General features: G+C 41.1%; 1 protein-coding gene across 1 annotated transcript in view; it reads left to right on the top strand.

Moving 5' to 3' along the window:
• SCAMP5 (secretory carrier membrane protein 5) overlaps positions 1 to 25,727 on the top strand; it is a 128,549-nt gene that overhangs the window by 55,553 nt on the left and 47,269 nt on the right. Inside the window, exon 4 of the transcript XR_014243149.1 lies at positions 16,683 to 24,555. The gene's annotated coding sequence lies outside the window, so the exon portion shown is untranslated. The remainder of the gene's footprint in view (positions 1 to 16,682; positions 24,556 to 25,727) is intronic.

Below are 25,727 nucleotides of genomic sequence, written 5' to 3' on the forward strand. Positions count from 1 at the left end.
TCCTCTTGGGTATGTTCTGAGTCCCTCAGACCATATTGTTCCTGTCTCCTCTTATCTCTCTCTTGTATTTTTGGGCTGCGTTTGGTCTTCGTTGCTGCGTGTGGGCTTTCTTTAGTTGCAGCGAGTGGGGGCTACTCTTCGTTGTGGTGTGTGGGCTTCTCATTGCAGTGGCATCTCTCATTGTGGAGCACGGGCTCTAGGCACATGGGCTTCAGTAGTTGTGGCATGCAGACTCAGTAGTTGTGGCTCATGGGCTCTAGAGCACAGGCTCAGTAGTTGTGGCACATAGGCTTAGTTGCTCTGCAACATGTGGGATCTTCCCAGACCAGGGATTGAACCTGTGTCCCCTGCATTGGCAGGAGGATTCTAAACCACTGCACCACCAGGGAAGTCCCTCCTCTTATCTCTTTGACTGTAGTAAATAGGGGTCTCATCCAAGGCTTGGGGACACTGGGTGAACCTCTGATTTTACATGATATCTGTTATTTCAAGGCTCAGTACAGAGCTTGGATCCCAGGTCCACCTGACACCAAATTTGTTTTAAGGCAGCATGGTGACATAGTCTTATTATCAGGGATGGGCTGTCCCTCCATGGTTGGTAGAGGCATGATCATGAGCATATGATGTTAATAGGAAGGGAGAGAGAGAAGGAAGGGAAGTGCACATCAATGGTCAATGCAGAGGATAAGGACTGACTGAGGTATCTTAGACCAACTTCTGAATGGGGAAGGCTGGGATCTTAACATTTCCTGAGTATCTGTGGTGTGCCCAGCACTTGCTTATGTATGATCTGCAAGGGTATATTATTATCCTTATTTTACTAAAAGGGAAGCTGATGCTCAGGGGATTTACCCAATCAGAGTAAAAAAATGTGGAGATGGGTTTTGAGCCAGGTGTGTCCAGCTCCATGGTTGGCCCCCTTTCTCCTCCACGGAACGTGATCTCCAGGTGATATGAGCACGCCTTCGGGATGGGATGTCAGCCCTGAAATAAAGAGCCAGTTTTCAGACATTTGAGGGAAGTCTTTTTTTTTTTTTTTAATTATTTATTTTTGGCTGCGTCGGGTCTTAGTTGCGTCACGCAGGATCTTCATTGAGGCAGGCGGGATCTTTCATTGCAGCGCTTAGGCTTCTCTCTAGTTGTGGAATGCGGGTTTTTTCTCCTCTAGTTGTGGCGCACAGGCTTCAGGGCATGTGGGCTCTGTAGTTGTGGCACATGGGTTCCAGAGCCCGTGGGCTCTGTAGTTTGCAGCACACAGGCTCTCTAGTTGAGGTGCGGGAGCTCAGTAGTTGTGGCGCATGGGCTTAGCTGTCCCGCGGCACGTGGGATCTTAGTTCCCTGACCAGGGATCGAACCTGCGTCCCCTGCATTGTAAGGCAGATTCTTTACCACTGGACCACCAGGGAAGTCCCTGAGGAGAGTCTTTAACATGTAAGAGAGGCCAAAACAATAGAAAAAGGGAACACAGAAACAAAGATGCTGAAAAGAGCAGATGAAAACTTCAAAGAAACTATCGTTCATAATCTTAGACTGGAAGAGATATTGCATCCTGAAACAAGAACAGGATGCCATAAAAAGGGAACAATCAGCAAACAAGTAAGAAATTCAAAATGTGATAACCAAGTGGTAGAAAGATAAAGTCAAGGAAACCTTTCAGAAAGTTAAACAGAAAGAAACAGAGATGGATAATAGGATGAAAGAGATAAGAAACAAGTTATGTCCCCCTTTGCCTGGCAAAGTAATAAAGCTATCCTTTTCTACTTCACCAAAAACTCTGTCTCTGAGATTTGATTTGGCACTGGTGTACAGAGAGGCCGAGCTTTCGGTAACAGTAAGAAGAGTTAGAGGCCATGGCATTTGAGCTATGATCTTCTTTCTCTCTCTCCCCTTCCAGGTCATTGTGAAAGAAGCTCTGCTCTAGGCAGTTACAGCCAAGAACACAGGGTTCTCTCTATCCCCAGGGCCCAGTTGAGAGCTAAGGTATCTCCCTGAGAGTGGCAGACCACCAGCATTTCTTATCTCCCTCACCTCTGTGTTGCAGAAGCTCTATTCCAGGTAAGAGTAGCTGAGAGGGCTGGGGCTCTCTTCCTCAACCCATTCCCAACTTATAGGGTGGAACCTCTACCCTAGGCATGGAAGCCTGAGGATACTGAGGCCTTGATCTCCCTCACCCTGGTTCACTTATAGAGTGGAGGTTCCATTCTGAGAGAGGCCAGTTTAGAAGACCAAAGGCTACTGCCACAACCCAGCACCCTTGTAAAGCAGGGGTGTAACTCCAAGACACCAGCTTCAGAGCAGTGGCACAGAAGTTTTGTACAGGGAGAGAGGAGGTCCATAAGAGGGAGTCCATAAGAACATGAGAACTCTGATGCTCTCCCCAAGGGAACTGACTTATTTGCAACAGAGTGTGGGGAAATACAAGCACATGGGTGCTCTCAAAAACAATGGAGATATTGATGGTAAGCAAAGTCTGGTAGTGCTTTGAGAAAAACAAGCTAAAAATTAGACTAAGTAGAAGTTTGCCAGAGAGAAGCAGGCAAAGAGATAACTAAGAGCCCTCCTGAGGTCAGAACAAACTTCAGAGACTGACCTCAAAGACTACTCCTGCAAAGGGTCTTCATTTCATTGGATCAGACTGTGGAGCAATTTATGCCCCAGGGCATTGTTGAAAACAATAGAGCATTTAGTCAGCAATTAGTGGAGGCTAACAGCTGGGTGTGATACCAATAGAGACAGCTTAACAGAATGGTCAAGGAAAGAGATGAACAGAGCCCTTTTAAAACCACTGTCATTCCAGGGTGACGGCACATATCCAAGGCTATGCAGTTTAGGAGTGAAATCAGTCTACACACTGCAGGGGAAGTAAATTTCAAAATAGTCTAGACAGATCACAAAATAAATAAACAAACAGCAAGAAGAAGAAGCTGGATGAGGAGGAGGATGGCTAGTATCCAGAGTTGCTGCAATATATTATCTAAAATTTTATTACAAATATAATAAAATGTGTATACACACATGGTTTTCAACAAAAAGTTATGAAACATGCAAAGAAACAGGAAAATGTGACCAATACACAAGAAAAAAGAAAGCAGTCAACAGAGCTGCTTTTGAGAGGGTCCAGATATCAGACTTAGCAGGCAAAGATTTCACAGCAAATATGTTCAAAGAACCAAAGGGAACCATGCATAAAGAAGTAAAGTATGATGATAGTGTTGCCAAAATCTTGGCTGCCTGTACACTGATGCCGAAATGAGATATGGAGACAGTTTTGGAGGAGAAGAAAGGGTGGCTTTATTCTTTGCCAGGCAAAGAGGGGAACACAGCAGGCTAGCACCTCAAGAACTATGCCCCCCTCCCTGGGGAATAGGGAGAGGTCTTATAGTTGGGGCTCATGGTCAAGGGTATGCTATAAGGATCAAGGCAGTAACAGTCCTACATTCTTCTTTCTTCTGCAGAGTTTCAAAAGGGTGGGGTTGCTGACAAGATTAGGGTGTGTGCAGGGTCTCAGGCGGTCTGTCTCCTATCTTGATGAGCTTCTCTGGTCCCTTTAATCTTGCCTCAGGTGGTTTTCTGGCTGCTCCTCCCTTGATTTGCAATCTGCCCTTTGGAACTCAGGGAAGGTCATGGAGGCTGGAGTCTTGCCTACAAGAAATGGAGGACAAAAATTCCTCCATACTTGGGAACCCCATAGGGCCCTGCTCAGTTTCATTTGTATCTCATCAAATAGATAATATCAATAAAGAGAAAGACATTAAGATACAAATGGAAATTCTGTAGTTGAAAAGTATAAGAATTGAAAAGAAAAGTCCAATAGATGGACTCAGCAGTAGACTTGAGCTGGCAGAAGAAAGAATTGGTAAACTTGAAGATAGGTTGATAGCAAATATGTAATATGAAGAACAGAGAGAAAAAAGAATGAAGAAAAAAGAACAGAGCTTTAGAGAAAAGTGAGATACTGTTAAGTGTACCAATATAAGTATAATAGGAGTACCAGAAAGAGAGGAGGAAGAGAAAATTTAAAAATATTTGAAGAAGTAATGGCTGAAAACTTCCCAAATTTGATGAAAAACATTCAGCCACACATCTAAGAAGCTCAATGAACTCCAAGTAAGGTAAATATGAAGAGATCCATACCCATACACATTGTAGTAAAATTTTGAAAGTCAAGGAGAAAGAGAAAATATTGAAAACAGCAAGAGAAAAATGATTTGTCATGTCCAAAGAAACCCTAATAAAAATAACAGCTGCCTTCTCATCAAAAACAGTGGAAGCCAGAAGGCAGAGGGATGACATATTCAAAATGCTGAGAGAAAAAAACTGTCAACCAAAAATCTTCTTTCAGCAAAACTAGCTTTCAGAAATGAAAGTGAAATAAAGACATTTCCAAATGCAGTAAGTCCCCTACATACGAACCAGTTCCGTTCTGAGAGCACATTCTTAAGTCCAATTTGTTCATAAGTCCAACAAAGTTAGCCTAGGTACCCAACACAATCAGCTATGTAGTACTCTACTGTAATAGGTTAATAATACTTTTCACACAAATAATACATAAAAAACAAAGACACAAAATAAAGGAAACATTTTTAATGTTACAGTACGGTACCTTGAAAAGTACAGTAGTACAGTACAACAGCTGGCATACAGGGGCTGGCATCGAGTGAAGAGACAAGAAGAGTTACTGACTAGAAGAGGGAGAGGAGGTGGGAGATAGTGGAGTTGAAGGATCATCACAATAGGAGATGGAGGGCAAGCTGCAATTTCACTCATGCCTGACACTGATGGAACACACATTCACATCTTTGAAAGTTTGAAACTTGAAGGTTCGTATGTAGGGGACTTACTGTAAACAAAAATTGAGAGAATTAGTTGCTAGCAGACCTACCTTACAAGATATACTAAAGGAAGTTCTTGAGAGTGAAAGCAAGTGACCTCAGACAATAATTCGAAACTATATGAGAAAACAAAGAGTGTTAAAGACAATTAGGTAATTTATAAGATAGTATAAGTGTATATTTCTTCTTTTTCTCTTAACTGATTTAAAAAGAAATTATATAAAACAATATGTCTATAATTGTATTGTTGGTTATATAACATATAGAAATGCAGTGTATTTGACAATAACAGCACAAAGGAGGTGGGTGGAAACAAATTTGTATTAGAATAAAGAAATGACAACAGATTGTAATTTGGATCCACAGGAACAAATGAAGAGAGCCAGAACTGGTAAATAACAAACTCTATAATTTTATATCCTCTTCCTTCTTCTCTCAGCTTCTTTAAAAGACATACAAATATTAAAAAAGTAAGAATTATAACAATTTATTATTGGATTTATAACTTATATAGACACATACAAATACACTGTATACTATTTATTATTTTATAAATTAGTAATAATAATAAATAACTATAATAATAATAGCACAAGGAAAAGGGAATAAATATATAGGAGTATATAAATGTGTAGGAGTAATATTTTTACAGCTCACTGGAATTAAATTAAAATAAATTTGAATCAGATTCTGATAAATACTAAGAAAATAACTCAAAAAATAATGAAAATATAGTGAAAAAATTATTAAAGAAATTAAAATGTTATATCAGAAGGTATTCACTTAGTGTAAAACTAAGCAGTAAAGGAAGGAGAAAGGAACAAAAACGATATAAAACATATAGAAAGCAAAAAGTAAAATAAGAGACATAAATCCAGCTATATCAATACAACACTATACGTGAGTATATTACACAATCTGGTCAAAAGGCAGAGAAGGTCATACTGGACTAAAAAACAAGATCCAACCCTATGATATCTAAAAGATAAATGCTTCAGATTCAAAGATACTAATAGATTGAAAGTAAAAGTATAGATAAAGGTCTCTTATGTAAAAAAAAACAAAACAAAAGAAAGCTGGAGTGGCTCTACTAATATCAGACAAAATAAACTTTAAAACAAAACTTGCAATGAGAGATAAAGAAGAACATTTTATAGTGATAAAAGGGCCAGTCCATCAGAAGACATAACAATTATAAACATATAAGCATCTGACAAGACAGCACCAACATACATTAAACTAAAACTGACAGACTTGAAGGGATAAATAGAAAATTCAGCAGTAATACTCAGAGACTTCAATATCCCACTCTAAATACTGGGTAGCACAACTAAAAAGAAGATCAGCAAGGAAATGGAAGAGCTGAATAACACTATAAGCCAAACAGACCTAACAGATATCTAGGGAATTCTCCACTCAAACAGCAGAATACATATTCTTCTCAAATGCACATAGAGCATCCTCTGATATAAACCATATGTTAGGCCATAAAACAAACCTCAATAATTGTAAAAGGACTGAAATTATAAAAAGCATGTTCTCTGACTACAATGGAATTCAGTTACAGATCAATAACAGAAAGAAATTTGAGAATTTTACAAATATGTGGAAAATAGGAGCATACTCCTAAAAAATCAATAGGCCAAAGAAGAAATCACAAGGCAAATTAGAAAATACTTTGAAGTAAATAAAAATGAAGACACACCATATCAAAACTGATGGCATGCAGCTAAGGCAGTGCTTCAAGGGAAATTTATAGCTTCAAATGTGTCTATTATAAGATAAGAATGATTACGAACCTATAACCCCACTTTCCACCTTAAGACACTGGAAAAGAAGTGCAAACCAAATCTAAAGCAAGCAACAGAAGGAAATAATAGAGATTAGAGTGAAATTTAATGAAATAAGAGTAGAAAAACAAAGAGAATATAAATGAAACAAAAAGTCAATTCTTTGAAATGACAAACAAAATTGAACAAACTTTTAGCTAGACTGACTAAAAGAAAAGAGAAAGAAGACTCAAAATACTAAAATCAGGAATGAAAGAGAAAACATCACTACTGATTTTAGAGATATAAAAAGGATTATAGGACTTCCCTGGTGGTGCAGTTGTTAAGAAACTGCCTGCCAACTCAGGGGACACGGGTTCAAGACCGGGTCCAGGAAGATCCCACATGCCGCAGAGCAACTAAGCCCGTGCACCACAACTACTGAGCCCGTGAGCCACAACTACTGAGCCTGTGAGCCACAACCACTAAAGCCTGCGCACCTAGAGCCCGTGCTCCGCAACAAAAGAAGCCTCTGCAAGGAGAATCCCGTGCACCACAACAAAGAGTAGCCCCCACTCACTGCAACTAGAGAAAGCCTGTGCGCAGCAAGAAAGACCCATCGCAGCCAAAAATAAATAAATTAATTAATTAATTTTAAAAAAGGATTATAAGTGAATATTATGAAAAACTTATACCAGCAAATTGGATAATTTAGATGAAATGGACAAATTCTTAGAAAGACAAAAACTACTGAAACTGATTCAAGAGGAAATAGAAAATATGAATAGACCTATAAGAGGAAATTGAATTAGTAATTTTAAAACTTTCCACAAGAAGAGACCAGACGCAGAATTCACTGGTGAATTCTACTAAACATTTGAAGAAGAATTAACACCAGTTCTTCACAAACTCTTGCAAAAAATGGAAGAGGGAAAACTTCTTGTCTTGTTCTATGAGACTAGTACTACCCAGATACAAAACCAGACACAGGCATCACAAGAAAATGAAATTATGAACCAATATCTTTTATGCATATATATGCAAAAAAATCATCATCAAAATATTAGCAAACTAAATCTAGCAAGATGAAAAGGATTTTCACCACGACCAAGTGGAATATTCTGCAGAAATACAAGGCTCAACATACAAAAATTGATCAATATAATACACCATGGTAATATAATAAAGGACAAAAACCACACAATCATTTCAATAGATGAAAAAAATTTTTTGACAAAATCCAACACCCTTTCATGATTAAAAAGAAAGAAAGAAAGAAAGAAAAAAAACTCAGTAAACTAGGAATAGAAGGGAACTGCCTCAACCTGATACAAGGAATCTATGAAAAATCTATTGCTAACATCATACTTAATGGCAAAAGCCTGAAAACTTCCCCCTACAATCAGGAACAAGACAAGGATGTCCACTCTCACCACTTCTATTCAACAAGGTACTGAAGGTTTTATCCAGGGCAATTAGCCAAGAAGAAGAAATAAAAGACGTTAAAATTGAAAAGGAATTTCTATTTGCAGAGGACATGATCTTGAATATTGAAAATCCTAAAAAATTGCTAGAACCAATAAACAAGTTCAACAAGTTTTCAGAGTATAGTATCTATATACAAAAATCAACTGTATATTTACATATTAGCAATGAATGATATGAAGATGAAATTGAGAAAACAATTCCATTTACTATAGCATCAAAAAGAATAAAATATTTAGGAGTAAATTTTTAAAAAGAAGTTCAAAACTTATATTCTGAATACTCAAACATTGTTGAAAGAAATTAAAGATGACCTAAATAGATAGAAAGACATTTGTGTTTGTGAATTGAAGGAAAATATTAAGATAGCAATATTCTCCAAACTAATCTACAGATTAATACAGTCTTTATCAAAATCTCAGCTGGCTTCTTTGCAGAAACTGATAAACAGATGATAAAATTCATATGAAAATTCAAGAATCCTGAATAGCCAAACAATCTTGAAAAAAAAGCAAAGTTGGAAAACTCACTTCCTGATTTTAAAACTTACCACAAATCAATGGTAATCCAGACAGTGTGGTACTGGCCCAAGAATAGACATACGGATCAATGGATTGAACTGACAGTCCAGAAATAAACCCACACATCTATGGTCAACTGACTTTCAACAAGGGTGCCAAGACCATCCAATGGGGAAAGAATAGTCTTTTCAACAAATGGTTCTGGGACAACTGAGTATCCACATGTGAAGGATGAAGTTGAATCCTTATCTCACACCGTATACAAAAATTAACTCAAAATAGATCAAAGACCTAAATGTAAGACCTAAAACTAAAAAACTCTTAGAAGAAAATTTAGGATAAACCTTCATGACCATGAATTTGGCAAAGTATTCTTAGAAATGACACTAAAAGCATGAGCAACAAAAGGAAAACTAGATACATTAATCAAAATTAAAATCCTTTTTGCTTCAAAGAACTGTTTTGTGTTGGTTTCAGCCTATCAGGAGTGATGCTGTTGGCTAAAAATGCCTTAAGCATTCTCCTGGCCTCATACTACTTGTGGCAAGCCCCGGTAGACATTTCCCAGACTGGAGCCAGTGTTGAAGTTGGACTGGCCCTTGTGGTTCTTATTATGATTGCAAGATGCACCTCAGCAACAACTATCAGAGAACTTTGAAAAATCAAGGTTTATTATTCACAGGTCCTGGCAGGTACAGGGCATCCCCAAGGATCACACAATGAAGTTGTGGGGAGAGAGAAAGAAAGTGCGGACTGGGGTTCTGCCCTTGGGGTTGAGGGTAGGGTGCCTAGGATTTCGTAGGTTCACTCTTTACTGGCAAATTTAAAGCGTTAAGAGTGGGAATTAGGGCATGGGAAGGGAAAGCCAGAGTCAATCACATGTTCAGTTACTCCAGGACTTTCTGAAAGGGGAACTTCATGGGTGGGGTCGCCTGGCTACTTATCTGTTTGTTTAACTAGAAGTTATGTCATACAGCTGGCAACATGTTTATTTGAGATGGATGTCTTGAAATGGATGCCTCAGAAATCAAAAGCTTAATGCCAGGCACTTACATTACAATAAATAAAACCTTAATGTCAGGCATTTATACTACAAGGACACTATATTAATTTCCTAGGGCTGCCATAATAAAGTACCACAAACTAAGTGGCTTAAAACAATAGAAATTTATCTTGTCACATTCTGGAAGCTGGAAGTCCAAAATCAGGGTGTTGACAAGACCATTCCCTCTGAAATCTGTAGGAGAGAATCCTTCCTTGCCACTTCCTAGCTTCTGGTGATAGTTGTCAATCCTTGGCATTCCTTGGCTTACAGCTGCATAATTCCAACCTCCACCTCTGTCATAACATGGTGTTCTCTGGCATCACAGTGACTGGTAATGGACACAGGGTTTCCATGTGTATCTTCACAACATCTTCTTATAAGGATACCAGTCATATTGAATTAAGGCCCACTGTATTCCAGTTTGACCCTAGCTTAATTAATTACATCTGCAATGAGTCTATTTGCAAATAAGGTCACATTCTTTTTTTTTTTTTAATTTTTATTTATTTGTTTATTTATTTATGGCTTGTGTTGGGTCTTCGTTTCTGTACGAGGGCTTTCTCTAGTTGCGGCAAGCGGGGGCCACTCTTCATCACGGTGCGCGGGCCTCTCACTATCGCGGCCTCTCTTGTTGCGGAGCACAGGCTCCAGACGCGCAGTTTCAGTAATTGTGGCTCACGGGCCTAGCTGCTCCGCGGCATGTGGGATCTTCCCAGACCAGGGCTCGAACCCGTGTCCCCTTCATTGGCAGGCAGATTCTCAACCACTGCGCCACCAGGGAAGCCCGAGGTCACATTCTGAGAAACTGGGGGGTTAGGACTTCAACAGATCTTTTTGGGAAACATAATTCAACTCATAACAGACACTATCAGAAGTGAAAAGACAACCCATAGAATGTGAGAAAGTACTTATAAATTATGTATCTGATAAGGAACTTGTATTTAGAATATGTAAAGAACTCTTACAACCCAGTAATAAAGACAATTTAACCCAATTTTTTTTTTTTTTTTGGCCGCACCACGTGGCATGTTGGATGTTAGTTCCCCCACCAGGCGTCGAACCCATGCCCCCTGCAGCGGAAGCGTGGAGTATTAACCACTGGACTGCCAGGGAAGTCCATAATTTAACCCCATTTTTAAACGGGCAAAGGAGGGAATTCCCTGGCAGTCCAGTTGTTGGCACTTTGTGCTTTTGCTGCCTAGGGCTCAGGTCAATCCCTGGTCAGGGAACTAAGATCCCACAGGCCACATGGCATGGCCAAAAAAATAAGAATAAGAATAAAATAAAATAAAACGGGCAAAGGAGATGAATAGACATTTCTCTAAGAAAGGTATACAAATGGCCAACATGAAAACATGTTCAACATCATTAACCATTAGGAAAATGCAAATCAAAACCACAGTGAGATACCACTTTACATCCACTTATAATAAAAAAGATAATAACGAGTGTTGTGATGGATGTAAAGAAATTGGGACCCTCATATAGTGCTGGTGGCAATGTAAAATGGTACACTTGCTTTGGAAAATGGTCTGGCTGTTCCTCCAATGGTTAAACATAGAGTTACCATATAAGCCAGCCAATTCTACTCCTAGGTATATACCCAAGAGAAATGAAAACATATGTTCATACAAAAACTTGTACAAAGATGCTCATAGCACCATTATTTATAATAGCCAAAAAGTTGAAAAACTCAGATGTCAATCAATTGATAGATGAATAAACAAAATGTGGTGTATCCATACAAGGCAATATTATCCAGCCATAAAGTGGAATGAAGTGCTGATACATAACACAATATGAATGAACCTTGAAAACATTGTGCTAAGTGAAAGTAGCCAGTCACAAAAGACCACATATTATATGATTTCATTTATTTGAATGTCCAGAACAGGAAAATCTATAGAGAGAGAAGTAGATTAGTGGTTGCCTAGGGCTGAGTGATTTGTGGGGAGGTGGAGAGTGACTGGTAATATACAGAGTTTCTTTTGTGGGTGATGAAAATATTCTAAAATCAATTGTAGTGATAGTTGTTCAACTGTATGAATACACTAAAAAACCATTGAATTGTACAGTTTAAATAAGTGAATCATATGGTATGTGAATTGTACCTCAATAAAGCTGTTTTTAAAAATGGAGGGCTTCCCTGGTGGTGCAGTGGTTAAGAATCTGCCTGCCAATGCAGGGAACATGGGTTCAAGCCCTGGTCTGGGCAGATCCCACATGCTGCAGAGCAACAAAGTCCGTGCACCACAACTACTGAGCCTGCACTCTACAGCCCGTGAGCCACAACTACTGAGCCCGTGTGGCACAACTACTGAAGCCCGTGTGCCTAGAGCCCATGCTCTGCAACAAGAGAAGCCACTGCAATGAGAAGCCCATGCACCACAACGAAGAGTAGCCCTTGCTCACTGCAACTAGAGAAAGCCCGTGTGCAGCAACAAAGACCTAACACAGCCAAAAATGAAATAAATAAATTTATTTATTTTTTTAATGGAGAGAAGATTCCAGAAAGTGACATCAGATCTTATACAAGGGATCAGGAATCAGATCAGAATCAGACCTCTTAATAGCAACATTCGCAGCTAGAAGTCCTCAAAGCAATGCCTTAAAGATGCTGAAGGAAAAGTATTTTCAACTGAGAATTATATACCCAGCCAAAATATCAATACAATGTGAGAGTAGGATGTAGATATTTTCAGATATGCAAGGTTTGAAAAACTTATCTCCCATGCAGAATTCCTCAGGAAGCTACTGAAGGATGTGCTCCACCCCCTAGAAGGGCATAAAACAAGAAAGAAGAAATTGAATCCAGGAAAACCAGAGATAATTAAAGAAAGAAGTTTCAGTATGTTGGCCAGGAGAAGTCCCAGGATGACAGCTCTGTGGCTGATCTAGAGCTATTAGTTCAGATGGAGGCAGGAGAACCAGGGACTCCAGTAGAGGTGTCTCAGAGGGAAAAAAGAAATAAGGAATTGGAACTGATAATGAAAATGTGTATCAAGAGTCATTTTACAGGGCTTTTGCAGGGTGTGGGAAGGGTCAAAAAAAAAAAAGCAAATGAAAAAATGAGTCAACGATTACCCTGAAGAGAGAAAGAAGTTTTCAAAGAAAGGAAAGGTAGTTACAGCATATTACTTGGCTCAGCCGTGAACACTATTGATTGATTGTGAATGTAACCAAGAAATGTGGTGTCATGATATTGAAAGGAGAGGGAAAAGGGTGTAAGTGAACCTCATCTATCATGAGAGGAAGGCCAATAGACAGTATCTAAATTGGACCTCTCTGGAGATAGCAATAATAGCAATAAATGCTTTATTTAGGAGATAAAAACCAGAAGAAATAACAGAATGAGTTGAGGTGGTCACTTCTGGAGAGCAGGGTGGAGTGACGTAGGAGAGTGCTGTCTTTGTTCTAACCCTTTAGCACAGTTTGACTCTGAAAACAATTTTCGCACATGAGTTTGGGAAGATAAAAATTAATTGAAAGACAGATGAGAAGAAACAATGACAACAGTAAGGGTCTTACCTTTTGAGACGCTTCTGTCCTCTGAATTCCCCTTTTAAAACTGAACAAACAACCCCATCCGTCTTTTCAGCCATCTCATAAAGTGCATTCTCATCCTGTGAGGCAGGTATGATAAGGGTTCTTGTGAGGGCCAAAAGAGATGGTGCTTCGTAAAACATGAAGTTGCATGTGGTTTAAAAGGTTGTTATCAGGCAGGACAGAAGGAAATATCCCCATGTTACACACAGGAAAACAGAGGACCCCACCCCCACCCCAAAAGGGAAGTAGTCCCCCAAATCGCACAGCTGACGGAGCTGGAGATCTGACTCCCTGTCCGGCTTTCACTCAGCTGGCATCAGGCCCAGGGACCTCTTAGCAATCATGCTTCCCCACCTCCCCTCTCTCCCAGCTGACCCCACCCTTGCCCTCAGACACTTTCCACAACTTCCCTGGCTCTGAGCCCCACCTGGAGGGTGATTAATGTGAGGGCCCTTGTTGTCATCAGGACTGAGTTCTCATTCTGGTCACACTCTGAGCCCTGATCCTGGTCATAGACTGATCCCTGATGCTGGTGCAGACTGAGCCCCTCATCCCTTGCCACTAAATCCCTTAATAATATTTACAACCAAACATAAACTGGGCCTGGCCTAGAAGACATGGATGGCTGGGTTCCATCCCTCTCCAGTGCTGTCTCAGGGTCAGCGTTGGTGCAGCTGTGGCCTGGCTAAAGTCTGTGACATGGTTTCCCTCCATCCTGGACTAGACTCAAAGCCACAGCCTGTGCCCAGTCCATTTCTGTCCCCTCCCACTGCTGTTCCCTGTGCGGGTGGGGGATTGTGGGGCCCATGGTACACTTTGAGCAGAGATTGTCTGTGATGAGTCATCCTTCCTCACAACAGAGGAGTCTAGCTTGGACAGCACTTTTTCTGACTTCTCTGCTGCAAGGGAGTAACCTCACCAACACATATGTTCAAGTACAACCTTGAACTGGCTGTTTCCCACCCTGGACTCTTCACTCCCATCCCTCACCAGGGCAGCATTTCTCCAACATGATTTCCAGGAGTTGCCAGAACACTGGCTTGTTGCAGCTGCTGCCCTGCGCTTAGTGACTGGCACGCCCTCCGAGCAGTCCTCTAGGGTCAGTTGGGAGGCAAGGCTGACTTTTAACCCTCTCATCTCTTGTCAGTCCCAGGAGAGGTGGAAGGTCAGGGAAGGGGCAGTGGCAGATGCTGGGTCTGGGAAAGTTGGAGGGGAGAAGACAAAGGGGTGTGGTGGGGGCCAGGCATAGGATCATGGTCTTGATATACCACTGGGTCACAAATGTCAAGGCAGTCAGGAAGCTGAAAGACTTCCTCTCCTGCCCCTGTGTCAAACAGATGGAGAAATGAGGTCCCTGGAAGAGGAATGTTCCCACGATCCCACAATGACTTGGGATCAGATTGGGGGCCCAAATTGTGGATTTTTTGTGCTGAAGATTAGCCTTGGGCAGAGGGGGCAAACTCCATGGCCCCTAAGGCCAGAAGAGGACTCTTGCAGAAGGCCCAGGGAGACAGAGGGAAGGGCTCCAGGGAAGGAAGACCTTCCTTATTATCTGAGTTGTCCAGCCCTGGGACCTCTGGTTGGAGGGGACGTAGGGTCAGAGCTCCTCATCATCAGAAGCATAGCAAGCACAGGCTGGACCGTGGTATGAGGATGTGCCCACAGTGAGGGGAGCTTGCTTGCTCCCTTGTCCATGTTTCTTTTTGTGGGACTGGAACCGAGTTGTGTTCCCCACAATCCTGGGGTTCCTTTGCTTGACCTAAGGGTCTGCTCTCCTTCCTGAGCCCTCAAGGTCTAGAACAGCTCCCTTGAGGAGCCCTGGAGCTCTGCAGCTGCCTCTGGCTGGCCACAAGGCACTGGGGCTGTAAGAGGCACCTGGACCCATAGTAAGAATATGTATTTGAGGAGGAAAGTTGGGAGAGGGCCACCCTGGGGGGTGTTGCTTATGGGAGCAGACTAGGTCAGAGAAAATCATGGTAGCAGGTGGGAACCCTGTCCCTCCTCCAAGCCAAGGGCCTGTGCTGCAGCTTTAGGGTGGCAAGAGGTGCTTTGGCTCTTGCCTCAATGCTGCTACCCAGTGCCTCCCTGATCCTCCCTGCCTGTGCACCAAAGCCTGTTTTTGGGGGCCTCTGGTGGCTGTGTCACCCTGGGGCCATCCTTCCTCCACTTTGGTTGTTTACGTGTCTCTCTGCCACTAGGCTGGCAGCTCTTTGAAAGCCAAGTATTGCGGGTGGGTTCTCTGGGAAGCAGACTATGACTCAAGGTTTAGCATGCTGGATGTTCTTTAGGGAGAGCTCTTGAGATTGATGCCTGTAGAAGGGAGGGGGAAGAGGCAGAACTGGGCAGAGCTGCACTGCAGGCCCCACCCCAGCCTTGGTTGCCTCATTGGGAGCTTGGAGCAGAATGGCCTGTCACAGTCCCACACTGGGTTGAAATAGCTGGGCCTTTATACCCCAACTAGATTAGTCTTTGTGTATAGGACACCCAGAGAAGGGCATGACCTCTGGTAAAGCAAGTATCTACAGCTGAAGCAATCCCTCGAGGGGCTGACAGCCCACAGTACTCCTGCCCCTGGGTACCAAGTCCTTCCCTGAAGGGGAAAATGGGCATTGCATCTCAGTGTCTACTGTCCTGTGTTTTAGTGGGCATTTAAGGAATGCTAGTTGAAGGAATGCATAGATTGCTTTGAAAGAAGCCCCTAAAACATTTTGGCCTCATTCTCCCCATCTATTAAATGGGTATATCTTTTACACTCATGCTATAAAAGGCAAAGCTCATTATAAACACCATGTCCCATGGATGTATGCAACTCCCTTTAGTTCTCTTTCAGTTGATGCCCTGAGGTTGGGGCTAGGGCACTGACGGGTGGAGTGGGGAGTGGAGGGTAGGTGGGGTGGGCTTGGCAGTTAGTGGTTGCTGTTTTAGGGAAAACCACAGCTGCCTGTGGTTTAGGGCGGTCAGTGAGGCCCAGGGGAAGGGAGGTTCACATGCAGGGTGGGCTGTGGGCACTGAGTCACCACCCAGAGGAAAACCACAGCTTCAAGAGCCCCAAGGCCCAAGGAAGGGTGGCAGATGAGCTGGGCAAGTGCCAGGTCTCAGGAGCGGGGATTTGGACAGCCTCCTTACTTCAAGGGCCAGCCCTGTTCAGGCCTGCAGGGAAGCACCTACCGTATGCCTGCCATGAGACAGGCTGGCTCAGTGGCACATCTCTGTGCAACAGAACAGAGCAAGAGCTGGGTGACCCTAGAAAAGAACTATCCCTCTCTGGTCTCTAGCTCTCCACTCTCTGGGAAAATGGGGACAACTCTTGAATTTGAGAAAATTCATCTAAGATATCTGAAAACTCATAGTCCACAACTTTGCTTATATATAATTTTACCATCATCATTGTAGTCTAGAGTGGCTGCTATCTGTCACATTGCATTCATCTAATGATTCCTCAGTAACTATGAAATGTGTGTTTTTCTCTCTTTCTTCTTTGTAGGAAAATGAAATATTCTGAATTCTCATCTTCTACAATGAAAACTAAAACAAACAAACAAAGATAATGTTTCCAGGCTTCTTGTTTCCATCTTCTTGAAAGATGTCTAATGCTTTGGACAAAACAATAAGAAAATTGAAAGATGGTGGAATAGTAATGATTCATATCACTATTGAATCATCCATCCAGGTAATTCCATCATTCTTCTGTTTTTTTTATTATTTTAGTCTCTGTTTTTAAAAAGCATGGTTGAGAATAATTAATGAGTAATGATGAAAAATAGTTCCTAGGAGGATGAAATAGCAAAATGTTTTAAGATCCAGGATAAATTTTGAATTTATCCAGGATTCAATGGATCAATATGGTAATTGATACATTTTGGATATATAAAGGATCCAATGGATCGTTATGGCAATTGTAAGATAGAACAAGCTTTATTCTATTAAAAAGATAATTGAAATTTCTCTTTGGTTTTTGGAAGACCCCTGTGAAAGGATAAAAGTCATAAAATATCAATCCTTATGAAGAGTTAAAACTGCTCAAAAAAGAAACTTAAAAATTAAAATCGGGTTTAAAGGACCCTGATGTTATACTGAGAGTTAAAATAAAATTCCCCAAGGGGCATTTAGCTGAAGGTCCACTTTTCCCTACACCCAAATAGGGAGGAATAAGCAGAGACTGTGAATTTGACATAAAATGAGACCCCATGCAAATGACAAATGACATGCAAAAAGATGCAAATAAATGAGGACAGTAGTGAGGGCCCCAGTGTTCCTGGTAGACATGGGATATTGGCTTCCTCTGGTTGGAAGGTAGTTCCAAGAGAGCTGCCCCATCCTCCTCCCAGGGGCCACATGGCCCCTCTGGCTGGGAGACTCAGGACCAAAGGCTGTTCTTGCTTCCTTGTTCCCTCTTCCAGTCATCTGCAGAGGCCCCTGTGGCCCACTGGAGCCCTAAGGCTTGGCACTCCAGGCCCCCTGCCACTGCCTGCCCACTCTGCTCTCCCTGCTGCATGGACCCTGGGGCTGGAGTGTGGCACTGGATTCAGGGCACTATGGAGTCAGGACAACAGGGCATGGTGGATGGTTCTGTGGCACCCCCTGATCTCCTTCACGGTCTGTCCCCTTCTCTTACACAGCCCCCTCCCCACCCCCACACCATATGTTCAGCTGTTCTCTTCCTCACAGCTTCTGCAAACTCATTGTTTCTACCTCTTAATCTCTTAGCTTGCTGGGCATGACCTCAGAGTCCAGAGAGCTTCATGGCCTCTCTGACATGCACCCTTTCAACTTAGCCTCAACCTCTCAAATCCCTAAGGGAGGAACTTCTAGTCATGGTAGGGTCATTGGTTTTAGATGGAATCTTCCATGGTAAACAACTATGAATGTGAGCAAAATATATATGACAACAGTTTGCAGGGACTAGACAGCAGGCAAAACAGGGCTATGATCTTTGGCAGATGGAGGGCACACAAGGTGAGCCCCATATTTACCCACTTTTCTTCCTGAGGCCATTTTCCAAACTGAGATGCAGGGAGCTAGACCAAGCAGGAGGTGACATCTCAAACAAATGTTTTAAAATAAGTAAGAATAATATGTTAAAGAGAATAGAGCAAAAGATGGACAAAATGGGTGAAAAACTTGAGTATTTAAACAGATAACTTGAATCTATAAGAATGAAAAAAATTGGCATTCTAGACTGCAAAATACAATATCTGAAATTAAGAACTCACTGAATGGGTTTAACAGGAGACTGTATACAGCAGAAGACAAGATTAGTGACCAATCAATAGAAATTATCCAGATTGAAGCAAGAGTGAAAAAGAATTGAGGAATAAACAGAGCTGAGCATAAGAGATATGCGGGACATGCTCAAATACTTGAATAAATAATGACTGACAATTTTCCAAAAATGATGAAAGGCATCAAGCCACAGATTCAAGAATATCAGTGAGCTCCAAGAAGGATAAGTGTAAAGAAAACTCTACACCTAGGCCTATCATAGGTAAATTGCTGAAAATCAAAGACAAAGCAGAAAATCCTAAGAGCAACCATATTTGTAAAGAAAGAAGGAGAGGGAGAGGGAGAGAGAGTTAGTTATCAGTTAACAATACTGATGGCTGATTATGGAAGCCAGAAGACAATGAAATGACATCATTAAAATGCTAAAAGAAAAAAACCCTACCAATCTAGAATTCTATGCCCAGAAAAATATCCTTCAAAAATGAAGGCAAAATAAATGTGTTCAAGTGGACAAAAATTCAAAGAATTTGGTTTGTCACTAGTACACATCAGCACTACAGGAAATTCTTAAGGGAGTTCTTCTGGCTGAAGGAAAATGATCCCTGAGGGAACTGCAGGAAGGAATGAAGGGCATAGAAAAAGATAAAAATGTATATAATTATAAATGAATATTGACTATTTAAAACAACAATAGAGAATTCCTTGGTGGTCCAGTGGTTAGGACTCCATGCTCTCACTGCCAAGGGCCCAGGTTCAATCTTGGTTGGGAACTAAGATCCCACAAACTGCACAGCCAATAAATAAATTAATTAATTTTTAAAATAAATAAAAACCAACTTAAAAAGAATAATATCTCATAAGATTTTTTAAATAAAAGTAAATATATGTCAGCAATAGCACCAAAGATGGGAATTAACAGTTCTAAGGTATTTGCATTAAGTACTAACTATAAAAATACTAATTTAAAGTAAATTGACATAAATCAAGGATGCATATTGTAATATCCAGGATGATCACTAAAATCATAATAAAATAAGGTGCAATTAAAAAGCTAATAGAGCAAAATGAAATAATAAAAATTAAAAAACTTGATTAACCCAAAGGAAAATCAAAAGGGGGGAATAAAAGTACAAAGGATAAATAGAAAACAAATAGCAAGGTAAACCCAACTATGCCAGTAATTACAATTAATGTGAATAGTATAAATATGTCAATTAAAAGACAAGGATTATCAGACTAGGTAAAAAACAAAATCTAACTCTGCTGTTTACAAAAGGCTCACTTTATTTTTATTTTTTATTTTTTGCACCACAATTTTCAGAGCAGCATTATTTATAATAGCCAAGATATGGAAACAACCTAAGTAACCATCAACAGATGAATGGATAAAGGAGATGTGGTACATATACAGTGAAATATTACTCAGCCATAAAAAAATGAGATTTTGCCATTTGCAACAACATGGATAGACCTGGAGTGTATATATGCTTAGGGAAGCAAGTCAGACAGAGAAAGACAAATATCATATGCTGTCACTTATATGTGGAATCTAAAAAATAAAACGAATGACTATAACAGAAATGGACTCATAGATACAGAGACAACCTAGTGGTTACCAGGGGGGGAAAGGCATGGAGAAGGGGCAAGACAGGGCTAAGAGACTGAGAGGTGCCAACCAGTAGGTATAAAATAAATAAGGTACAAGGATGTAATGCACAGCACAGGGAATATAGTCAGTATTTTATAATAACTTTAAATGGAGTATAAAGTATAAAAATATTGAATCACTATGTTGTACACCTGAAGCTAATATAATATTGTAAATCAATGATACTTCAATTAAAAAAATTAAGTAGCTACTGTGTAGGGTAGTTGTGAGGATTAAAGGAGTCAATCTATGTAAAGTATTCGGAAAATTCTCTGGCACATGGTTGTCAAATAAATATACACATACAGTGGACCCTTTTTGACAACAACAAAACAGAGGACATTAACTTTCTGTTCTGTTTTAAAGGGTAAGGAGGCTAGAGAGAGATCCCTCTTCCCACAAGGTCTTTGTTAGCTCTCACTACGAGTTATAGTGTGTCCTAAATGTAAACTAGAGCACTCCTCATAGCGGAGAAGATTGCTCACAAACAAATTCATACTCATAGCAGAATATATTTCGAGTGCTTATATAAACGGAGCTTACAGTTTGTCAACAAATGTGTCATTCTTCTCTTCCTTGCCTAAATCGATCTGCTCCAGCTCATCAGGAGAGTGTGTCTTTTGAGGTGCGTGCCTTGATGTGGTGCCAGAGGCTCATGGAAACACGTGGTTTGCTTGCCTCTATTGAGGTTGTGATTCCTCCACCACTTTGCTTAGTCAGCCAGGAACAATGCAGATGAGTTTCCTTTTGGAGGAACTGCTCGTCGGGGGCTTGTGACGCATGTTGGTGCACAGGCCCTTGGAGGCCCTGTACGTCAGCCTGTGGTCAGGGCTTCCAGTCTCGGAAGGTGGACTGTGTCCACACAAGGAGCTGCAAGACGGTGGCTGAGAGACGCTGCGAGCCAGGGAAGAAACCCTCTTCCTGGCAGCACTGCCTGGGGCCTTCCTGTGATAGTACGTACCCCTCTCAGGTATTGTGACCACCCCAAAGCCTTGTGCAAACCGGACCACTTGGAGCCAACCTTGTCAGGGTCTCGTCCGCAGGGCCATTCTGAACGTATGTGGTATCTTGGGACATCAGGAGATTAGCTGCTTTGATGTGGGTGCAACTTGGTGTTCCAGGTACGTGGGGAGTTTCTTGCCTTTTGGGAGGTTTGAGGTCTTCTGCCAGCGTTCAGTAGGTGTTCTGTAGGAGTTGTTCCACATGTAGATGTATTTCTGATGTATTTGTGGGGAGGAAGGCGATCTCCACGTCTTACTCTTCTGCCATCTTGAACCTCCTCCAAAGGCTCACTTTAAATAGAAGGACACAGAAAGGTTAAAGGTTAGAAGGCAATGTCATATAAATACTAATCCTCAAAAAAGCTGATATGGACACATGAACATTAGAAATTTTAAGTTAATAAGTATTATGAGAGAAAAAGAAGACTATGTCATAATAATCAAATTCCTAAGGTACTATCTATTTGGCCCAACTAGTACAGCCAGACCAGGTTATAAACCACTAGCTGTGAACTGACTGCCCTTTCCCATCCCCAGGATGTACTGGTGCTAAGGAGAGCTGCCCTTTCAGCAGCTCTAAGGAGGAAGGTGTGGGCCCCTTGCCACTCCTTCTGGTTTGCTCCTAACATCTCTGTGTTTAATGTCCAAAAGGGTACCCAGGTGTGACTGACCATGCTTCCCTTATCCTAGGCAAGTGCTCAGCTACTAGGATCTCAGTCTGAATCTGGGATGTACAACACTCCAAGCTTGACTTTGAGCTGCAGTCCTGCCAGGATCCCCATCCCAGAGCCCGTGGCCTTAGAGTGGGGGTTGACAGTCCCTGGAAAATCCTATCTTGTTTGGCCTTAGCCACCGTTCTCATGGACAGTGACCATGTGGGCTCATGACTGTGGCTCAGCCTCTTCCCTCACCCCAGTGGACAGGCAGGTCTTTGCTACCAACGTGTTGGGCAGGCTGCATAGGGCAGGACATGCAGCTCCCCAACAGGGCCACAGTTCATGGCTAATATACCTAAACAATCATCTCTCAATTTCTGTGACCTCCCTTCTATGCCACAGAGAAAGCAGTGGGACAGGGTAGGCCACACTATGTCTGGGTCTGTCTGTGGCCGTATGCCTGGCTCCTGCCTCAATTACTAGCTCTAATCTTTAGCACTTGCCTCCTTCAGGCACCATTCCATCCCTCCAGCTCCAACTGCTCCTGCCCCACTGTTGGGATCCCTCCATTTGAAAGAGGAGGTGAGATGCCTTTCATGGTTCTCCATCTCTGGCTCCCCTTCCTCCCAATTCTGCAAACTTTCAAGGCCCTGCCCATATGGTTTGACAGGCCTCAGCAACAGTTTTTGCCTGCCTGGCTAGTCCTTACCCCTGCTCACCTGGGCAGATCCTGACCCACTCCAGGTCATAACCTGGACTAATTTCGGTAGAGCCACCACTAGTAGTCACCTTGTCCACAATGTTCTCTCAAGAGACATTATCTGTCTTGTTGGAGTCTAATGTTCTCTGTGAGATTTTATTAGCTGTGGCAGGTGTATGGCACATGACAACTGGGATGAATGATATTAATTAGTTTTAACCTCATTCAGGGGGCTAAGGGGCTGAAGAGTATGGGCTCTGCAGACAGGCCTGGGCTTGAATTCCATCTCTGTGATTCTGACCTCTTTGAGCCTGAGCTTCCTCATCTGTGAAATGGATTAATATCTACCTCCTAGGAGAGTTGTGTGGAATAAGTAAGGTGATGTTTATGAAGTGCTTAGTATAATGCCTGGCACATAGATAATGCTTAATACCACAGATGGTAGATTGTTATTTCTGAGGACCTCAGCTATGTTATAAATATTCTAAGTACAGAGACCATATTTCTATTTTGTTGTAGCTGGGTTTCTCTATCTTTTTATTTTTTGAATTCTGGAATATATCATATATACAAAAGAATATGCCTTATATAACATATATGTACAAGTTTAAATAATAATAGTATAATTAATACCAATATACTTATTTCCCAACTAGAAAATAAAACACATCCAATTCCTTGGAGCCTTCTATGTCTCTTCCCAAATCATATCTGCTCTCACCACTCCAGAGGTTACTACTATCCTGAATAGTATAGTGTAAGTAGAGGTCATACATATGGGGGGCAGTAGGAGACACACCTACTCCTCACAGCCAGAGAGGTCTAATGGGAGCCAGAATTCCCATGCCCTCCCAGAAATAACACATAATACCCCCCACTCAAGAGTCAATGGAGGCTGTTATGAACAGCCCTCCCCCATTCATAAGTTAAAGCTGTAACCCCTGATGATACAATGTTTGGAGATAGGGCTGTTAAGGGGGTAATTAAGGTTAAACGAGGTCATAAGGGTGAGGTCCTAATCCAATAGATGTCCTTATAAGAAGAGGAAGAGACACCTGGGATGCAAGTGCACAGAGAAAAGGCCATATGAGGACAGAGGGAGTAGGTGGCCAACTGCAAGCCAAGGAGAGAGGTCTCACTAGAAAGCAAATGCCAACATCTTGATCTTGGACTTTCCAGCCTCCAGAATGTGAGACGATAAATTTCTGTCATTTAAGCCACCCTGTCTGTGGTGTTTAGTTATGGAAGCCTGAGATGACTAATATGGAGGCTTAGTGGGGAACCTGGATGTCAAACCCTGCCTTGCCATAATGAGGTAGCACCTCCCTTCCTCTGCTGGACCAGTGTCAGAGGAAGCCAGCTAAAACAAAACGTTTAAATAAGATGCAGAGTCTCATGACATAATAGCTAAAATACCCAGGTTTTGGTAGAAAATTACTTGTCATACCAATAGCCAAGAAGACCTTACACTGAAGGAAAAAAGAAAGAAATAGATGCCAAACTCAAGATGTCAGAGATGTTAGAATTATCTGATGAAGATTTAAAAGCAACCATCATACAATGCTTCAATAAGCAACTGCAAACACACTTGAAACAAATGAAAAAAGAGAAAGTCTCAGCAAAGAAATATAAGATATAAAGAAGAACCAAATGGACATTTTGGAACTGAAAAATTCAATAACCAAATAAAAAACTTGGTGAATGTGCTCAACAGCAAAATGGAGGGAGACAGAACAAAGAATCCATGAACTGGAAAATAGAACACTAGAAATTACCCCATCTGGACAGCAGAGAGAAAATAAACTGGAAAAAAAAAGTGAACAGAACCCCAGGGACCCAGGGGACTATACAAAAAGATCTAATATTCATGTCACTGGCATCTAAGAAGGAGAGAAGAACATGTAGGATGGGATATATTGTGATGGTCATCTTTAGAAAATACAATCCATGTTGCATGGAGGTATAGTTTTTTATTTCACTTCAATATTCTATTGTGAGATTGAACCATAAGTTTTTATTCATTCTATTGTGATGGACATTTAGGTTGTTTCCATTTTTATTGCTATTTTAAACAGTGCTCTGGGAATATTCTGTTCATGTCTGCAGGAGTGGAATTGCTGGGTCAAAAGGTATGTGAATGTTCAGCTTCACCAAATAATGTAAAATTGTTCTTCAAAGTGAGTGTACTAATTTTTAGTCCCACAGTAGTTTAATAGTTACATTTTGCCAACATTTTGTCAATCTTTAAAAATGTTTCCAAACCAGTGGGCATGAAATGGTAATTTGTGGTTTTATTTGCATTTCCCTTTCTACTAACAAGGTTAAGTATATTTTCATAAATTTAATGGGCCATTTGTGTTTTCTGTGAAAAACGCAAATGCCTGTTTGTGGTTTTGAAAATTTTTCTATTGGATTGTTTGTCTTCCTAATTGATTTATAGGATTTGGCTACTAATCTTTTTTTGGCTTTATGTGTGAAAAATTCTGTTAGGACTTGATTGGAAAAGTAATAAATCTATAGAACAATTTGGGGAGAAATAACAACTTTACAATATTGAATCTTTCTATCCATGAACATGGTGTTGCTGTGTTTGGTTTTCTTACTGCCTTTCAATAAAGTGCTATAGTTTTCTACATAAATATTTTGCACATCTTTTGTTAGATTTATTTTCAATGACCTTATATTTTCCATTGCTATTGTAAATTTTTTTTTAAACATCTTTATTGAAGTATAATTGCTTTACAATGCTGTGTTAGCTTCTGCTTTATAACAAAGTGAATCAATTATACATATACAATATGTTCCCATATCTCTTCCCTCTTGCATCTCCCTCCCTCCCACCCTCCCCATCCCACCCCTCTAGGTGGTCACAAAGCACCGAGCTGATCTCCCTGTGCTATGCGACTGCTTTCCACTAGCTATCTATTTTACATTTGGTAGTGTATATATGTCCATGACACTCTCTTACCCTGTCACCTCTCACCCCACCCCCTCCACATATCCTCAAGTCCATTCTCTAGTAGGTCTGTGTCTTTATTCCCGTCTTGCCACTAGGTTCTTCATGGCCTTTTTTTTTTTTTTCTTCCTTAGATTCCATATATATGTGTTAGCATACTGTATTTGTTTTTCTCTTTCTGACTTACTTCACTCTGTATGACAGACTCTAACTCCATCCACCTCATTACAAATACCTCCATTTCATTTCTTTTTATGGCTGAGTAATATTCCATTGTATATATGTGCCACATCTTCTTTATCCATTCATCTGTCGATGGACATTTAGGTTGCTTCCATGTCCTGG

Source organism: Balaenoptera borealis (assembly GCF_965194805.1).
Source record: "Balaenoptera borealis genome assembly, chromosome: 3".
In the NCBI taxonomy this organism is placed as follows: Eukaryota; Metazoa; Chordata; class Mammalia; order Artiodactyla; family Balaenopteridae; genus Balaenoptera; species Balaenoptera borealis.